Source organism: Echinops telfairi, unplaced genomic scaffold (assembly GCF_000313985.2).
Source record: "Echinops telfairi isolate 266 unplaced genomic scaffold, ASM31398v2 ScPeMD7_3;HRSCAF=10, whole genome shotgun sequence".
Taxonomy (NCBI): domain Eukaryota; kingdom Metazoa; phylum Chordata; class Mammalia; order Afrosoricida; family Tenrecidae; genus Echinops; species Echinops telfairi.
The window spans coordinates 32,169,825-32,176,994 of NW_022103899.1; the positions used below are offsets into that span (position 1 = coordinate 32,169,825).

A 7,170-nucleotide genomic window follows, 5' to 3' on the forward strand; every position below is an offset into this window, starting at 1 on the left:
TGGCTTGCTCTGATTTGGCATCGTCTCGGTGGCAGTGAGTTTTGCTTTGGGTTTGGTGGGACATTAGAAGGTGGCCTGGTGGGCTACAACTCATTGACTGCCAACCACTAGGTCAGAGGTTCATTTGAACCTACCAGTTGCTCCATGGGAGAAAGGTGAGGCTCTCTCCTCCTGTAAAGATTTCAAGTCTTGGAAACCCAAACAGACCGTCCTATACCTAAAGACTTGCTATGAGTGCGAAGCCACTCAACTGCAGTGAGTTTTGGTGGTAGACTGTTTATGCAAACTGGAAAGAAAGGTCAGAGGTTAGAACTCAACATGGGTTCGTGGGAAGAAAAGAACTGGTGATCTGTTTCATAAAGAATACAGTCTATCCTTCCTCCCCCCACTATTATGATCTCAATCCTACCTTGAAAATCCCACTAGATCAGTATATATACTGTGGTATAGAGCAGAGCTTTCAATATATGGAATTCAGGAAAGACCACCCTTCTCAGAATCAGTAATGAGAGTAACAATTCCAGGAGGGTAGAGAAAGGGAAGGGGGATGAAAGGGAGAGGGGGAACAGACAGTAATGACGGCTGAATAATCACTCTTGAGGGGGATGGATACCAGGATAATAGGTGAATGGATAGAATGGGTTGTGTAAGATATATATACATAATAATAACAATGCATAATATATTAAGGGTTCGTGGTGGTGGCAGGATGGAGGATGGGAAAAAAAGGAGCTGATATCAAAGGGCTCAAGAAGACAGACAATATTTAGAAACCAAGTCTGCAGTCTCTCAGTCACATGGTCACTTAGCCTCTACCTTTGTGGACCAGGCAGCCTACCTGTCCCTCTGTCTCATAGTCTCATGGTCTTCACGCTGTCCCTCTTTGCTCTGTCCCACGTCTCTGTGCCACAGTCTGTGGTGCCTCAGCCACTTTACAGAGAGATCTGGAGCATGCGCTTCCAGTGGTCTTGGGCTTTCTCTCTGCTCCTGCATCCTTATACCCAGGGATGGGTGACACTCCCCTCCCTTTTCTTAGTGTTACACATGTCCTCTTTGCGTACTTCCAGCCAGTTATTTGATGGGAGTTACGGAGACATGGGTAGAAGAGCCATATTAAGAAATTTCACTCCACCACAATTGGGCTCAGACATAACAATGGTGAGGATGGTGCAGGGCTGGGCAGTGTTTTGTTCTAAAGTATGTAGGGTTGATATAAGTCAGAGCCAACCAGATGGTACCTAACACATGTATACAACAAGAAATGTCAATGAAAGGAGGAGCCAGCACCTTGACACGATCACTGAAGATAAAATGGTGCATAAGCAAATGTGGTGAAGAAAGCTGATGGTGCCTGGCTATCAAAGATATAGCATCTGGGGTCTTAAAGGCTTGAAGGTCAACAAGCAGCCATCTAACTCAGAAGCAACAAAGCCCACATGGAAGAAGCACACCAGCCTGTGTGATCATGAGGTGTCGAAGGGATCAGGTATCAGGCATCAAAGAACGACAAATCATATCAATATCATTGTGAATGAAGGGGAATGTGGAGTGGAGGCCCAAAGCCTGTCTGTCTGCAACTGGACATTCCCTTACAGAAGGGCCGTGGGGAGGAGAGGAGCCAGTCATAGTGCAGTGTAGCAACAATAAAACACACAACTTTCCTCCCGTTCTTTAATGCTTCCTCCCCCACACTATTGTGATCCCAATTCTACCTTACAAATCTGGCTAGACCAGAGGATGTACACTGGTACAGATAAGAGCTGGAAACACAGGGAATCGAGGACAGATGAACCCTTCAGAACCAGTAGTGAGAGTGGCGATACTGGGAGAGTGGAGGAAAGTGGGGTATAAAGGGGGAACCAATTACAAGGATCTACATATAACCCCTTCCCTGGGGGAAGGACAACAGAAAAGTGGGTGAAGGGAGATGTTGGACAGTGTAAGACATGACAAAATAATAATAATTTATAAATTATCAAGGGTTCATTGGGGGGGTGGGGGGGGGATGAGCTGATACCAAGGGCTCAAGTGGAAAGCAAATGTTTTGAGGATGATGATGGCAGCAAATGTACAAATGTGCTTGACAATGTGTATGTATGTATGAATTGTGCTAAGAGTTGTATGAGCCACCAATAAAATGATATTTTTTAAAAAAAAGAAGAAAGAAAGGAAGGAGTAGCCAGAGGAAGAGGTAAGAGACATAAAGAGCTTACCATATACACTTAAGTGTAAGACGAGTTTTTCAGCATATATTTAATGCAGTTTTTGTGGTAAAACTAGGTGCCTCGACTGATATTCGGGCCGGCTTATACTCGAGTATATATGGTACAGAGTAAACAGAGCAGATAATTAGATCTTAAATAACTGATGAACTTAGGCTCTCAGGCTAATATCCCAACATTCTTAATAGTACTAAGATGAACCCAAACATTTTCCTATGCCAACCAGTCGATGGATGAGAAGTTAACACTAAAGGAAATATGGTGCAGAAATGCACAGCGAAAGTCACTATTTAAATAAGTAGGGATGGATACAATAGAGAAGATGCCTTTAAAATGCAATCTGGTACCCCGTGTGCTAAAAGTGAATGCAGCATATCAGCGTGAAGAAGGGAACCAATAGAGAGGTCTGCGGGGCCAGCCCCAACCCCAACTACGTGGACACCTCCCCTCCCACCAGAAGAAGGCACTACAGAGGACAGCACTGAAGCTACAGCTCAGGGAGAGGGGCACATCTGATCAGAGCACACAGGAGCAAATGAAGAGGGAAGGAGAGAGAGTGGAACACATCCTGGTCCACCAAGCCCTCAGGATGATATTCCTGCTCAGAGCAGCCAATGCACAGAGGACCATAGGGCTGGCCCCACAATGAGACACGATGTCCCTCACTGACCCATACCAGTATCAAGGGACAACACTGGAGGCACAGTTCAGAAATTGTGCCCGATCTGATCTCACCATTCCAGGGTTAAACACTAAGGGTGTGCAATTGAGCAGCAAGGGGAGCAAAGCAATGAAGTCCCCGGGGAATTCCAAAAGTAGACTTTGGGGCCAGGGCATGGAACTCCATCAGACTTGACCAGAAAAATATTCCTAAAGGTCAACAAACAGACCTGGAACTATTGATAGGCTTTTCTTTTTCTTTTTTAATGTCATTGGTTTTGTCGTTATTTTGGTTTTTGTTTTGCTTTGTTTTGTTCTGTCTTGTTTTAGTGCTTATTATTGTCTCTGCATGTTTATCTAGATAAGATAGGTGGGAGAAACAATCCAAAGGAAAAAACAACGGGACCAATGGTTGGTGGGAGTAGATATGGGAGAGGGGAAGGAGGGAGAAAGGAAGTGGGTGTTAACAAACCCAGGGACAAGGGAACAACAAGTGATCTAAAATCAATGGCGAGGAGGGTATAGGATGCCTGGTAGGGCTTGATCAAGGGCAATATAACCAAGAGGAAGTTTTGAAACCCAAATGAAGGCCAAACATGATAGTGGGACAAGAGAAAAGTAAAAGGAAATAGAGGAAAGAACTAGGAGTCACAGGGCATTTATAGAGGTCTAAATACAGGCATGTACATATGTAAATACATTTATATATAATAATAGGGAAATATATCTATGTACATATATTTATAGGTTTAGTATTAAGGTATTGGGTCTCTACTCAAGTACTACCTCAACACAAGAACACTTTGTTCTAATAACCTGGCATTCCATGATGCTCACCTTCCCAACACAATCACTGAAGACAAAATGAGTGCATAAGCAAATGTGGTGAAGAAAGCTGATGGTGCTCAGCTACCAAAAAATATATAGTGTGTGGGGTCTTAAAGACTGAGAGTGGTCATCTAGCTGAGAAACAATGAAGTCCACATGGAAGAATCACACTGTGTGTCTATGAGGTGTCAATGGGATCAGGTATCAGGCATCAAAGACCCAGAACAAAAAATCATATCACTGTGAATAAGGGAGAATTCAGAGTGGAGACCCAAAGCCCATGTGTAAACAATTGGACACCCCCTTACAGAAGGGTCACAAGGAAGAGATGAGCCAGTCAGGGTACAGTGTAGCAACGATGAAACATACAACTTTCCTCTAGTTCTTTAATGCTTCCACCACCACCCCATTATCATGACCCCAATTCTACTTTACAAATCAGGCTAGACCAGAGCATGTATACAGGTACAGATAGGAACTGGAAACACAGGGAATCTAGGAGAGATAAACCCCTCACGACCAATATTGAGAGTAGCAATACCAAGAGGGTAAGCGGAAGGTGGGAGGAGAAAGGGGGAACCGATTACAATGATTTACATATAACTCCCTCCCAGGGGGATGACAACAGAAAAGTGGGTGAAGGAAGATATCGGTCAGTGTAAAGCATGAAAAAATAATAATAATTTATAAATTATCAAGGGTTCATCAGGGTGGGAGCATGGGGGGGTGGGGCTCTGATACCAAGGGCTCAAGAAGAAACACAATGTTTTGAGAATGATGATGGCAACAAATATACAAATGTGCTTGATGCAATGGATGGATGGATTGTGGTAAGAGTTGTAGGAGCCCCCAATAAAATGATCTTTTTAATGCAATCTGGTTTGGAAATGTGGATGGCGACCTAAGTACAAAGGGTGCTTAATACACTTGAATGATGGACTGTCCTAAGATTTGTAAGAGCCTCCCCAATAAAATGACTCATAAAAATAAATAAATAAAACGTAACCTGGGAAAGGAGCTGCAGACTGTCTCCACCAACAATGAAAACACTCCGAAGCCGAGTCCTGGATCAGTGACGGTGACCCTGGGGGCCAGAGCGGCTGGGGTCTGAGAGGCTGCCCTGGTCAGGAGAGGAGAAAGCCCCCTCTTTCGCCCTCAGAGAGGTTGCTGGGCAGAACTGATGACTTGTCCATTAGCCACCGACATGAACCCCACTGGGGCTCCTGGCAGCCGACGAAGGTAAGACCTCTGACACACGCAATCCCGGGCGGAGAGGAATGCAATCTGGGGACATGCTGCCCCATCTAGTCTGTTCCATCCCAGGATTCTGTTTTTGACTTTTCTACAGCAGGTGGGAGGGAGGACTGGGGAATGGCCAAGACAGACCCAACCCATGTCGAGCACAGCTGATTGATTCCGTGGTTAAAAAAAGAACGAGCCCGTGGGTGAATCTTAGTTTATTACTTACATAGACCCAGAAAGAAAGACGAGCAAAGGCGTCAGTCAGCTCCGTGTCATTGTCCCCGAGGGCAGCACCGCCATACAGGGGCCTGTGGACTGCACTGTAGCAGACACTCCGCGGCAGGGAAGTCCCTTGTGCTGCCACCAACACTGCGATGATCGCCTGCAGCAATAGCCAAAGAGAAGGCAGGGCCGCACACCTCATCAGACGCTGGGAAGCAATGCAAACTGTCTTGTGACAGCCTTCCAGGTAAATCCTGAGACAAGGGAGACATGGCCGGCCGCGGAGCAGCTCCTCACAAGCCTACCTCCTCCTGTTGGCGAAGGGTGCCAGGGTATTCTGCCCAGATCGGATTTGGACCAGCTCTGCCTAATTAAGCCTGGCTTCCTCGATGCCTCGCTAGGGCCATTCTCCTCCACCATTCCCGCACTTCCTCAGCAGACTGCCCCCTTTTCAGGCCAAAAAATAAAAATTAAAAAATTACTGCGTGCTCCCCGCGCCGCACCCTCCGCAATGAAAAACTTTTGCTCTATAGCCACAGCTCAGGATCAAGTCTATCATGATCCCAATTCTACCTTGCAAGTCTGGCTAGACCAGAGGATGTACACAGGTACAGACAGGAACTGGAAACACAGGGAATCCAGGGCGGATGAGCCCTTCAGGACCAGTGGTGTGAGTGGCGATACCAGGAGGGTGGAGGGAGAGTGGGGTAGAAAAGGAGAACTGATTACAAGGCTCTACATTGAACCCGCTCCCTGGGGGACGACAACAGAAAAATAGGTGAAGGGAGACGTCGGGCAGTGTAAGACATGACAAAATAATAATAATTTATAAATTATCAAGGGTTCATGAGGGAGAGGGGGTGGGGAGGAAGGGAAAAAAATAAGCTGATACCAAGGGCTCAAGTAGAAAGAAAATGTTTTGAGAATGATGAGGGCAACAAATGTACAAATGTGCTTGACACCATGGATGGATGTATGGATTGTGATGAGTTGAACGAGCCCCCAATAAAATGATTTTTTTTAAAAATGGGTGGAAAACATAAATAGATAAATCACCAAAGATGGCATTCATGTGGCCAACGATCATATGAAGAAATGCTAGAGATCACTAGTTGTAAGAAAAAAATACAAATTAAACACCACCTCACTCTGGCACTGCTAGCAAAATTTAAAAACAAGACAAACAAACAAAAAAAAAAAAGGAGAAAATAACAAATTCTAGAGAGATGTCAAGAAATTAGGACCCTCATGGACTTATAGAACTGTGTGGCCACTATGGGAAACAGGCTGGCACTTCCTTAAGCAAAGAAGAATAAAATGTCGTGTGACCTACCAATCGCTCTACTTGGTATACACCCCAAAGAAATAAAGAACACAGCACGGACAAATGCATGTATCCATGTTTATTGCAGGGCCATCCGCAATAGCAGAAGGGAACAACCAAAATGCCCACTTATGGAGGAATGGACAAATAGGTTCCGGGACACGCACATAATGGGATACGACGTCGTCGTTGTTGTTGTTAGGAGCTATAGGGTCGGTTCCGACCCCCAGGGACCCTGTACACAACAGAACAAAATGCTGCCTAGACCTACGCCACCCTCGTAATTGTTCCTATGTATGAAAACAATGATGGAACTATGGAACACTTCACAACACGGACAACTTTGGAAAACATGATGTTCAACCTCATAAAGACCAACACTGTTTGTGACCTCTGTGACAAAAGAAAAAATTTGTTACTGTTTTCACACCAAAAGAAAGGAGACTTTGAAGGTTATGGGGCTGGGGACCCAGAAGGAACTAAATCAAAGGGAGAGATACACAGATACACATGGATAAACACAGAGGCACCAAAGAAATGCAAATCAAAATGACGACGGAAGAGACATCTCCTTCATGACTATTCTGCACCTACCTCTGAGGGGAAATAGGCCATGGGCAAATGCATATGCTGCGACAAATGAGTCTTTCGATAAGGCCACCTAGTTTGTGT

The 7,170-nt window shown here is 45.1% G+C and overlaps 1 pseudogene; it reads right to left on the reverse strand.

Moving 5' to 3' along the window:
- The window catches only part of LOC101645290, an 11,482-nt pseudogene extending 4,369 nt beyond the window's left edge, over positions 1–7,113 (reverse strand).
- Between the last annotated feature and the right edge of the window lie 57 nt (positions 7,114–7,170).